At 40.2% G+C, this 11,851-nt stretch overlaps 1 long non-coding RNA gene across 1 annotated transcript in view; it reads right to left on the bottom strand.

Annotated features, from left to right (window-relative positions):
- Positions 1-1,765: 1,765 nt before the first annotated feature.
- LOC147348708 (uncharacterized) overlaps positions 1,766-11,851 on the bottom strand; it is a 29,993-nt gene continuing 19,907 nt past the window's right edge. The window contains exon 3 of the long non-coding RNA XR_015151881.1: positions 1,766-2,824. This is a non-coding gene — a long non-coding RNA (uncharacterized LOC147348708). The remainder of the gene's footprint in view (positions 2,825-11,851) is intronic.

Below are 11,851 nucleotides of genomic sequence, written 5' to 3'. Positions count from 1 at the left end.
TTTTTTCCCTGAATCCCTTTGATATGCAAATTGAACTAATCATTTAAGAAATGTTTCTCTCTGTCACTGAATATATCTTTGACATGGTTTTCCACATGTTCATTCCTTGCCTTTTAATTTTTAAAACATCTCTTTTTAAAAGCATTAGTAGTGCAAAAGAAGTGTGGGAGATAATATTGAAAGAAATGAACCCTTAAGAATATATGGAAGTCAAACTCCACCAGAAAATTACTAGAACTAATCAATGAATATAGTAAAGTTGTAGGATATAAAATCAACACACAGAAAAAAAAAAAATCTCTTTGTTCTGGAACTGTGTTGCTTAGTCCTCCGTTCCTTTTCTTGACAAGTTCCTTTTGGACCTTATTGTGTTATTTTGTTGTTTCATTTTCTTCTTCACTTTCTCAAGAGTGTGACCAATACAATATTTAAACATTTCTTCCCTTTCCAGGGTAAGTTTTCTTCCAATTGGGATTCTTTGCTATGTTTGTAAATTCTCCTTAATTCCAAACCTTGCTTATCTGAGTAATATTTGAATCCGACCCTCAGAACATGAGTTTAAGGACTCCTGTTAATGGATTGTGGTTATGATCTGTCCTGTGGGAGTAGGAAGGGGCTTGAGAGGGTTGGGACTTGGAACAGATGAAGTCTTGGAACTTTACCCCCACCCTTCCTAATGAGTCTTGTATAAAGAGGTCATTTGCTTGAGTTTCGGGGAGATGGGTTGTCCTTATATTCAAATAGCTAAGGCAGTGAGGTTCTCTTGAGTTTTCAGTGAGGTTTCCCTGTTCCAGGGTCATCAAACTCGTGTATTTAGAATGAAAGCACTGGCTGTTTTCCACTTGGAGTCTAGGGTACCCTAATGTTCCTTCCTCCCACCCACTATCCAGAGACTTTATTGGCTACTTAGAACAAAACAAAAATATCTCTTTCACTGGTAAATCCTATGAGGACCTTTAAATGAGATTCACGAACTATTTATCTAAGGTTGTACGGAGGAGCTGTGAGTCAGAAGTTCTCTACATTTTGTCTTCTGTATCTCCCATCTCCATAGTGAGGTTTTCCGGGATTTTCTCTGACTACCGATCACCCCACTGCACTTCTCTCAGTTGAGGGTCTATTCCCCATATTCTCCGTTTAACTCGACAAAAGGTGTGTTGTATCTGATGCTATTTCTTAAATTTTGTAGCATAAGACCGAGACCGTTGCATGGAGTCTCCATCACTTGCGTATTCTTTACTCTTTCACTTCATTTCGTATGTTTGGCTTAACTTAGGAGGAGAATCTTCTCTTGTGATCTTGCATTTTAATTACCATCTAAAAGTCTTTGCAAGTTCATATTGTGTATATATCTTCCCTGTTGTGAATGTGATTCAGTTAAGTATAGAAGATTATTTGCATTGAAATTCTCTATGGCAGATCAGGTCTTCAAAGTTTTATTTGAGTGTTTCCTTCTTTGAAAAATCTTTTGTGATCATCATTGCTATTTTTACACATTTATTCCTACAAGCAGCCTACAGACCAGAAGAAGATGGAAGAAAGGATCTTTTGAGCAAAATACATTTGACTATTTTTAAGTCTTGAGGAAAGGAGGTAATAGTAACAGCATGCCTAGAGCAGGTAATTTTGTTTAGTTTAGTGAGTAGCAGTATCTTAAAGGTTCTCTATCCACTATGAGTTTACCTTTAATATAAATAAGTAGAGTATGAAGGAAAATGAAGTTTAATAGCTTCCAAGATATTAATAAATTAGGTTTTCACAGAATGATTTTTGTCAGATTTTTTTAATCAAGTATATCTTCTACTTAGATTTACCCAATATATGCCATACATTAAAAGGTCATCTGGGCATTTATATTAATAGTCTAATACCAAAATGTCTATAGGAAAATTTTAAACTAGCATTAACAAGCCGTTGAAGAGAAAAAATTACAAATAGCCATTAAAAACGGTCACCTTCAGTTCAGTTCAGTTCAGTTGCTCAGTCGTGTCCGACTATTTGGTGACCCCATGAATTGCAGCACGCCAGGCTTCCCTGTCCATCACCAACTCCCGGAGTTCACCCAAACTCATGTCCATCGAGTCGGTGATGCCATTCAGCCATCCCATCCTCTGTCGTCTCCTTCTCCTCCTGCCTCCAATCCCTCCCAGCATCAGGGTCTTTTCCAATGAGTCAACTCTTCACATGAGGTGGCCAAAATATTGGAGTTTCAGCTTTAGTATCAGTCCTTCCAATGAACACCCAGGACTGATCTCCTTTAGAATGGACTGGTTGGATCTCCTTGCAGTCCAAGGGACTCTCAAGAGTCTTCTCCAACACCACAGTTCAAAAGCATCAATTCTTCAGCACTCAGCTTTCTTCACAGTCCAACTTTCACATTCATACATGACCACTGGAAAAACCATAGCCTTGACTAGACGGACCTTTGTTGGTAAAGTAATACCTCTGCTTTTTAATATGCTATCTAGGTTGGTCATGACTTACCTTCCAAGGAGTAAGCCTCTTTTAATTTCATGGCTGCAGTCACCATCTGCAGTGATTTTGGAGCCACAAAAAATAAAGTCTGACACTGTTTCCACTGTTTCCCCATCTAATTCCCATGAAGTGATGGGACCGGATGCCATGATCTTCGTTTTCTGAATGTTGAGCTTTAAGCCAACTTTTTCACTCTCCACTTTCACTTTCATCAAGAGGCTTTTGAGTTCCTCTTCCCTTTCTGCCATAAGGGTGGTGTCATCTGCATATCTGAGGTGATTGATATTTCTCCCGGCAATCTTGATTCCAGCTTGTGCTTCTTCCAGCTTAGTGTTTCTCATGATGTACTCTGCAAAAAAAGTTAAATAAGCAGGGTGACAATATACAGCCTTGACGTACTCCTTTTCCTATTTGGAACCAGTCTGTTGTTCCATGTCCAGTTCTAACTGTTGGTTCCTGACCTGCATATAGGTTTCTCAAGAGGCAGGTCAGGTGGTCTGGTATTCCCTTATCAAATACATTCAAATTAAAATAAGATACCTTATTTGCTCATCGATTTCACAAAGATAAAGATTTTATTCTAAGTGTGAGAAGAGTGTAATGAGATACCCTGATATGAATAAAAATGAATACAATCTTGATGGAAATGTAATTTGAAAATTCTTAGAAAAAAATATGTGAGAATTTAGCATTCTCATCTAGACATTCAGTTGCGAGGACACCATCCCAAGGAAATGACAGGAGAGAATATAAGTATTTAGGTACAAGACCATTTATTGCAGTATTACTAATAAGAAAGAAAAAACTGAAGACAACCTAATGTCAAGTACTAGGAATATGCATAAATAAATTTTACTACTTTTAGATATAATATTACATAATCATTAAAATTGTATTCTGGAAGAATTTGGGAAGAGTACAAGGCATAACATTGAATGAAAGAAGCAGACCATTCTACTTATGTTAAATCATGACATATTATTCACATGAAATGAATTGGGAAAGAAACATACCACAATATCCTTAGTCAAACTATCTGGGTAAGGGAGGACAAGCTATATTTATTTTTTTCTTTAAATTTGGTTATATTTTCCAAATGTTCTTCAGGGAGCACACATTCTTTTATAATAAAGTAGATTTTAAAATACATATTGTATATGCCATATATAATATCTATATATCCACAATGTGTCTCTGACAGGACAGGGACAGATACATCCTTAAAAAGAACATCTCAGGGCTTTTACAGTATGTTCTCTACTTCCTCTACTAATTTTATTGTTTGCCCTTCATAAATCTTTCCCTTCATTTCAGTCACGCTGAGAGCTCTTGCCTAATCTCGCTGAATGTGCCACGTTTATCTACAGATGCTGTGTTTTTGTGTGGGTTTTTTGTTGTTGTTGTTGTTTTTCCTGTATGCCCTGGGCTTGATTTCAGGAGCAAAGAATTCATTTCTTTGGAGAAATGGCTTGTAAGGACAAGACAGGGCCTAAGGTGGAGAGGATATAGGGGCACTGGGCAGAACACGAAGACAGGAACGCAGGGAGAAGGGAGTATGGAGGAACTCCAGCTATCAGAATCAGGACACCAAGAAACAAATTAAATGTCTGCAGAGATTCCCTGGTGGCTCAGTGGTGCAGAACCCACCTGCCAATGCAGGAGACATGGGTTCTATCCCTGAGTGGGGAAGATCCCCTGGAGAAGGAAATGGCAACCTACTCCAGTATTCTTGCCTGGGAAATCCCATGGACAGAGGAGCCTGATGGGCTACAGTCCATGGGGCCGTAAAAGAGTCTGACATGACTGAGTGACTCAACAACAGCCACCTGTGGTGCTGGTTTAAAAACCCTGCAATTCTCACACTCAAGGATATGGGAGATGGCCATATTTTGTCTAAAACAAAATCAAATTCTAAAGCTAAATTTAAAAATGATTTGCAGTTAGGAAATTCCTGGTGGTCCAGTGGTTAGGACTTGGCACTTTCACTGCTAGGGTCTGGGAACTAAGTTAGGGAACTAAGATCCTACTGCAAGGCCAGAAAAAAAGAAAGACTCAAAATTATTGTTATCATCATTTATTTTCATGAGAAGGCATGATGGAGAATTCAGTATACCCCTAATCCTTACCCCATGCAAAGAGTTGACTCATTGGAAAAGACTCTGATGCTGGGAGGGATTGGGGGCAGGAGGAAAAGGGGACGACAGAGGATGAGATGGCTGGATGGCATCACCAACTCGATGGACGTGAGTCTGAGTGAACTCTGGGAGTTGGTGATGGACAGGGAGGCCTGGCGTGCTGCGATTCATGGGGACTCGAAGAGTCGGACATGACTGAGCAACTGAACTGATCCTTACTGAATAATCATCTAGTTCAACCTCTGGCAAGCTTCGTCTAAACATGAGCCTCCCAACCTCTCTCATATTGTGGGGCACGTGGAAAATGGTGAGGAGGGCATGGCAACCCACTCTAGTGTTCTTGCCTGGAGAATTCCACGGACAGAGGAGCCTGGTGGGCTACAGTGCATGGGTTGCAAAGAACTAGGCACTACTGAGGGACTTTCACTCCACTTCACTTCAGGGCTGAGTCCAAGAGGACCCTTGAGAATGAGAACGCTTGGCCAGCCTTGGGTCTCTGCGGGCCCCAGGGCTGCCCAGCTCCCCCAGGGCTGAAATGATCGCTGTCTCTGCACACCCGAGACACATTCCCTGCACACCAGCTCTGATATATATCGCTTAGCCAGAGGTCCATCTCTTCTGTTTAGAAATGCCCCCAGGAGAAGAGATCCTACCCCTCTTCCAGAGGTAATTTTTTCCTTTTGGCTATTCCTCAGATTTCCCTATTTGAACAGCAGTCAGAGATCCCTTAATTCAAATCCCGTGCTCCTCTGGGCCTCCACATCATTGACAGGCCTTATTTTAGGTGTACACTCGTCAGTGCATCCTTTAAAGAAGCTGTTTCCTATCTTGCTTTCTTTTGCAAACCACCCTCCGTAAGGCATACCTCACTCAGTGACCAAGCTCTGACCCATCCTTTCACAGATTGCTTAATAAATATCTTTACTATCAGGGGTGAGCAAAACTCTACAAGCAGATACAGAAGTAAATCAGTAGCCATCAGCCGACAGGTAATGTTTCTCAGGTTTGGTGTGGGCTTTGGGGAGAGAACAAGGAACAAAAAGAAGAGAAGATGTGATGGGCTTGTGTAGACCACTATCTTCTGGTGTTTTCCCATTCATTAGAAACAGACTCATTTCCCTGTTTCTTATTCTCTGCTAAAGGACTAGGCTGAAATTGTCCTGCCCAACTCTGCTGACCGTGTTTCAAAGGAACAATGGGTATGGTCAAAGGCATTACATAGAAGCACTCATAGCTTATTTTTTAAGGGAATAATTTAAATAATATCTATTACAAACTGCTTGGGTTTAATTTCTTTCCACCGAGGCCAGGAGAATGACCAAATAGGCTTTGACTTTTTAAACATGCCAGCCAATAACTAAACTAGTTCCTACCATGATTGGTTGGTGGGAAGTGGTATGCTAGACTCTAGATTCATTGTTTTTTCTGTCACTCTGCTCCCCCAGTGTAGGAATGTCTGTGTATAATATCTGTATAATCACATCTTCTTGCCTTCTACCAAATGCTTCCTTCAGATGATATGTGCATCCCTTACACTTGGAAGTTGTAGCTGCTGACCCTTCCTTAGCTTCTATTTTCTTTATAAATAATACTTAATCCTAATAGTAATAGTGCCCACCTTAGAAGAGTTTCAAAAAGGGGATTTGGGCAAACAACTTACTCTATGGACCCTGAGGAACATCTAGACCTAGGATACTCAGAGCTTCCTCATCATAACTTTTTAACAGAAACAAGTGTTAAGTGGGATCTGTTTTTTTTTTTTCTCCCCCAATGCATATAAACCATGTTATTTGCCATAGGTTTATAGAACGGGATGTGTAGGCAGGCTTTTATGAAGCTGTTTTCGTTCATCTTAGTCAACATGCTTGCAATCTGGGTACGTGCCAACAGGTTAGAGGTGGAGCCTCGTGTATGGCTTTATACAGCACTTGCTAGGTCTTCCTAGCCCTGTGGATGACTGAGAGCAAGGGCAGCGTACTGCCTAGTCGGCCTTGTTCTTCTTATTGTAAAAATAGCTCAGTAATACCCAGCAACTCCACTGCCAAGGTGTTTAGCCAAGAGAAATGAAAACATATGTCTACATAAAAACTTGGGTACGATGTTCCTATCAACATTATTCATAGTAGCCAAAAAAGGAAAGCAATCCAAATGTCCATCAACTGACGGATGGGTCAACAAAGTGTGGTGAGTCCATACAATAGACTACTACTCAGCAATGATGGGCAACACAGCACTGATACGTACTACACCGACGTGCTCCAAACCGTGCCCAGTGAAAGAAGAGTCATAAAGCGCCATGATCCCATTCGTATGAAATGCCCAGAATAGGCAAATGCATAGGGACAGAAAGTAGATTAGGTTGACATGGCCCTGGGGAGGGAAGGAGAGAAAAAGGGGAATGGCCATTGGTGGGTATGAGTTTCTCTATGGAGTGGTGGAAATGTTTTCAAATTGGTCGTGGTGGTGAGGTTTTCGCAACTCTGTAAACATACTGAGAGCTACTGAATTGTGCACTTTGAATAGATGAATCATATGGCATATGAATTATGTGTCCATAAAACTGTTATTAGAATAATAGCTCAGTTATAACTCTCCACCCCTTAAGTATGGGCTGGGAATAGTGACTTCCTTCCAAAGAGGACAGTATAGAAAGAGGGGGAAAAGAGTCACTTCACAGTGGAGAAATCCAACAAACACTACCTTAGCCTGGTGTCGGGGTTGACATGATACAGTGAGAATGGCAAAAGGTAAACCTCTGTGGTCTGCTCCCCCAACTCCATAGTCCGAGGCTAAACAGGAGAAAAGCATCAAACAAATACCAACTGAGGGACCTTCTGCAGAACACCCAGTCAGCACTCCTCGAAACTGTCGAAGTCACTGCAAACAAGGAAAGTGTGAGGCACTGTGACAGCCAAGCGAAGGCCAAGGAGGCGTGATGACCAATGTAACACAGCGTCCTGGATGGGACACTGGGCAGAGAGAGGCCATCCGGTGAAAACCGAGGGAATGTGAAGAAAGCATGAACTTTGATAATAACATATGTAACACTGGCCCATGACCTGTGGCAAAGGCACCATGCTCATGGATAATGTTCATATCAAAGGAAACTGGGTGTTACCTAACTTCCCCTTGGCTCAGTTTCTTCTCGAAAGTGAGGATAATCGTAGTACCCACATTACTGGTTTGGGGGAATTCAGCCATTTTACATACAATGCTTGAATGCATGCATGTGTGCTAGGCTTCAGTCATGTCCAGCTCTTTGTGACCCCATGGACTGTAGCCCACCAGGCTCCTCTGTGCATGGGATTCTCCAGGAAAGAATACTGGAAAGGATTGCATGCGCCCCTCCAGGGGACCTTCCAAACTTAGGGCTCGAACCGTGTCTGTTGTCGCCTGCCTTGGCAGGTGAGTTCGTTACCACTAGGACCACCCGGGAAGCCTTGCGATGCTTGAATAATGCCCGACAAATCGTAAGTGATCAATAAATACTAGTTATTATGATTACTAAAGTCACTCACACTTTCAGATACTTATTTTAAAATGAGAGAAAGGTTAAGAAAAAAAAAATCGACCTAGTGCAATTAATAAGGCTGACTTTTATAAGAGGCTCAGAAATGCTGCCTTTTACGATGTTTTTTAAGCAAATACATGCCTATTTCAGAGGGAAGTGATCTGGAATGGAATATGTAGGTACATGTTTCTCTTTAAACCACTTATGTTTCAGACGGAACTGAAAGGAAGTGAAATAATAGATATATATATCCAGGGGGGAAATATAAAGTCAAGAGATTGTTTTAAATTCAGAATTTGCGGTGGAGAAACAAGTGAGAAACCTACTGGTTGTTCTCACAACCCTCATGCTAGAAATAGGAAAATTATTTTTAATTATAGTTTTTTTTTTCACTGTCACTCACCTTTATCCAGTGGCCTTCCACAGGCATAGTAAAATTTCAGTGGGAAACTGCACCAGGGATCTCTAAATACGGAAGCAGCAAGGAACTCTAAATACAATTAGTCCTCAAATTAAAAGCATGTATATGTAAAAGACCAGTCATAAAATACTGAATGCCCAGTTCAATGAAATTTCAGATAAATAAAACCTACTTATATGTATGTCTCAAATATTACACAGGAATATTATACTCAAATATTATACTAAATAATTATTTGCTTTTATATGAATTTATATTTAACTGAATGTCTTTTATTTATTTATAGGCAACCCTACCTGAGGATAATTATGCTTTTCAATGTTCATGACAGTTTCTTTCTAAAATTTTCCTAAGAAACTTGGAAAAAAATTAACAGAAGCCCCTTTGAATATCTCATACATTTCCTAACTGGTAGTGCTGTACACCGTACTAAGAATGCTTTCTTTCTATTAAAGATCACTGACCCACAGACACAAAAATTAGAAGTTACCACAGCTATATCTTTGGAGAAATAGATATTGTATCAAATCACCAGCTTTCTCATCTAAATTCAGGAAAGAAAATGCTTTAAATAATAGTTTAGAGTTTTTTTTTACAAGAAAGAGAAAAACGTGAATGAATGAAAGAGAAACAGGGAGAACAGCAGACGTAGAGACACAGGGAGACATGCAGGCAGATACAGAAAGAGAAAAAAAAACCATGGAAGGCAGAGGAGAGGACAAAATGGGGAGGGAGAAGAAAATTGAGGAAGCGAGGCTGGCACTGACACGTGCATTTGTGGAGGCACAGCGAGTGCCGTGCAGAGCCTCCGTCTTCATGGAACAGCCGGCAGCGCAGCAGGGCCCTTTAGGGTACGGTGGTCCGAATAGCTCGGTCACCCTCTCCCTAAGGGCTGGACGCAGTTAAACTGAACACTGCGGCAGTAGGTATCCTACCTGCCCTGGTGCCAAAGAATCCTGAGATGACACTTTTGCAAAGGAAGGAAGAGAGGGAGGGAGGAAGGAAAGAAGGAAGGAAGAAAACGTTCCCAACTTTAAGTTCTTTTTTGTTTTTTCCTCCTTAAAAAAAAAAAAAAAACTGAAGTATAGTTGATTGACCATGTGTTGATTTCTGCTGTACTGAAAAGTGATTCAGTTATACATGTATATGCATTATTGTTCATTTTCTTTTCCACTATGGTTTATCATAGGAACTGAGTACAGTTCCCTGGGCCATGCATCAGGACGTTGTTTATGCATCCTGTACGTAGTAATTTGCATATGCTAATAGACTCTCAATCCACCCCTCCCCCAGCCCGTCTCCGTGGCAACCACAAGTCTGTTCTCCAAGACTGTGAGTTTTCTTTTTCACAGATAAGTTCCCTTGTGTCATACTTTAGATTCCATGTATAAGCGATGTCACATGATATCTCTTTAGCTCTATGTATTTTTTTTTTTTTTTGTCTACCTCTGCAAAAGAGTCCCCCTGGAGGAGGGCATGGCAACACTCCCGTATTCTTCGGTGGAGAATCCCATGGACAGAGGAGCCTGGCGGGCTGCAGTCCATGGGGTCGCAAAGAGTCGGACACAACTGAAGCAACTTAGCACACACAAGCACACAGCAAAAGATTCTTTAAAAAAAAAAAAAAAAAGGCACTCTGGAGTTTGACTTGGGAATTAAATCTGTCTCTGTCCTTCTCTGTGTCTCTCTGTCTCATACACACACACACACACAGACACCCCACCCCCAGTGATTTCACTTTACATGTATGACCCTGACTCAGTTCAGCTTCCTTTCAGCATCCTTGAACCTGGTTCAAGTGCCAGAGTGAGAAAGAGCTGAGTCACCAGAGATAAAGTATAATTCAAGTAATCCATCTATAAATCATAAAGATTTAGTTGTACATTAAGTTGTTACCAGGCCTAAAGAATCAGACTTTGAGAAAAGATTCTGAGCTGCTATAGTTTGGGTCATTCAAAGAATGAAAATTGGTGTAATAGCATTTTACTACCAAGGATAGGATAGGGTGCATATATCTTTTTAAGGAAATACAGACACGGAAATTTTAGAGGAAAATTTCCTTATGTGTCATGGAAATAAGAAATAAGTGTGACCTTGGTTAAAGCACAGACATATCAAAACTCTTTCTTATATGTGCCCGAGTTCTCTAAAGAGAAAGTGACTAATATCAAGAAGCAAGGATGGTGAGAGTCATCTTTGGGGTTGTTTAATTTAGAAAGAAGGCTGGACAATAGCCAATAAATTTCTTGGCTTTAAATAAGACCCTGATGACATGTTTCATTTTGATTTCTGAGATTAATTAATTATGGGAAAAATCTTAGAATTTATTTAAAGGGTCACATGGGAAAAGTCATACACCAGTAGAGGGGTTTGGTCTGAGACTGAAGCGTTCCAGGACAGGATGACTGGCAAGTGGAAAATTACTAGGAGCCAAATTACGGCTAGTGTTTTGGTTTTCCAAATTAGAAAAGAGAGATTATTTTTGATACCGCTGTAGAGATCATTAGAACCTTTACAAGCTTTTGCGGGGAAAGAACTTGGTGTACAAGTTATACCAGTTACAGTGAGAATGAGAAACTTTTCTGAATTCTTCAGCATTGGGTCTCAAGTCCCTAACACAGTGCTTGGCGCACACACACACACACACACACACGTGTTTTGTGGGTAATAAAACAATGCATTGCACGATCAAACCTTCCAACAGAAGAGTGCAAATTCAAGAGAAATGTCAGATTCTGACAAACGGGAGATTAATGAGAAGGTTTAACGAAGAAAGAAATCAGATCCTTTGACTACACTGGAGACAGTTTTAGCGGTTGAGATTCCTCAAGCAGTGGCCAAGATTATGGCCAAAAGGCCTGTCAGACTTTAACCACTGTAACACAACTGTTGAACTTTAAAACACAAAGGCGATGATTTATTTTTAAACTCTCCTCTATGTCTGAGAAGAGTTTCACATACTTCATTTGCTTTTCAATTTTTGTTGTAAACTATAGACCATATGAGGGATTTTTCTACATGAAATATATCCTGAAAAACACTTTTTTTTTTTTAAGAAAAAAAGAAAAATATAAAATCCAACCAAAGATCTCATCTAGAGACCTCAATTTTAGCTGGTCTTCTCTGCAACCGTCTTTCCTTGTTTGTCTGAGGTTTTCTGCAAAGATAATAAAAATATGACCAAGTCACATGTCCAGTCATATACTCCTTCTTTCTCAACTTCCCTCTTTATCTCATGCCTCTCTGGTGCTGGAATTCTTTTACAACTTCTGATTATTTTTAAAAAGCAGTACTAATAGTTCATCCCTA

This window comes from Bos grunniens, chromosome 22, assembly GCF_055505025.1.
Source record: "Bos grunniens cultivar Pamir isolate PY7600 chromosome 22, Bosgru_T2T1.0, whole genome shotgun sequence".
NCBI lineage: Eukaryota > Metazoa > Chordata > Mammalia > Artiodactyla > Bovidae > Bos > Bos grunniens.
The sequence above is the reverse complement of the archived record's forward strand: the minus strand, read 5'-3'. Positions and strand labels throughout refer to the sequence as shown.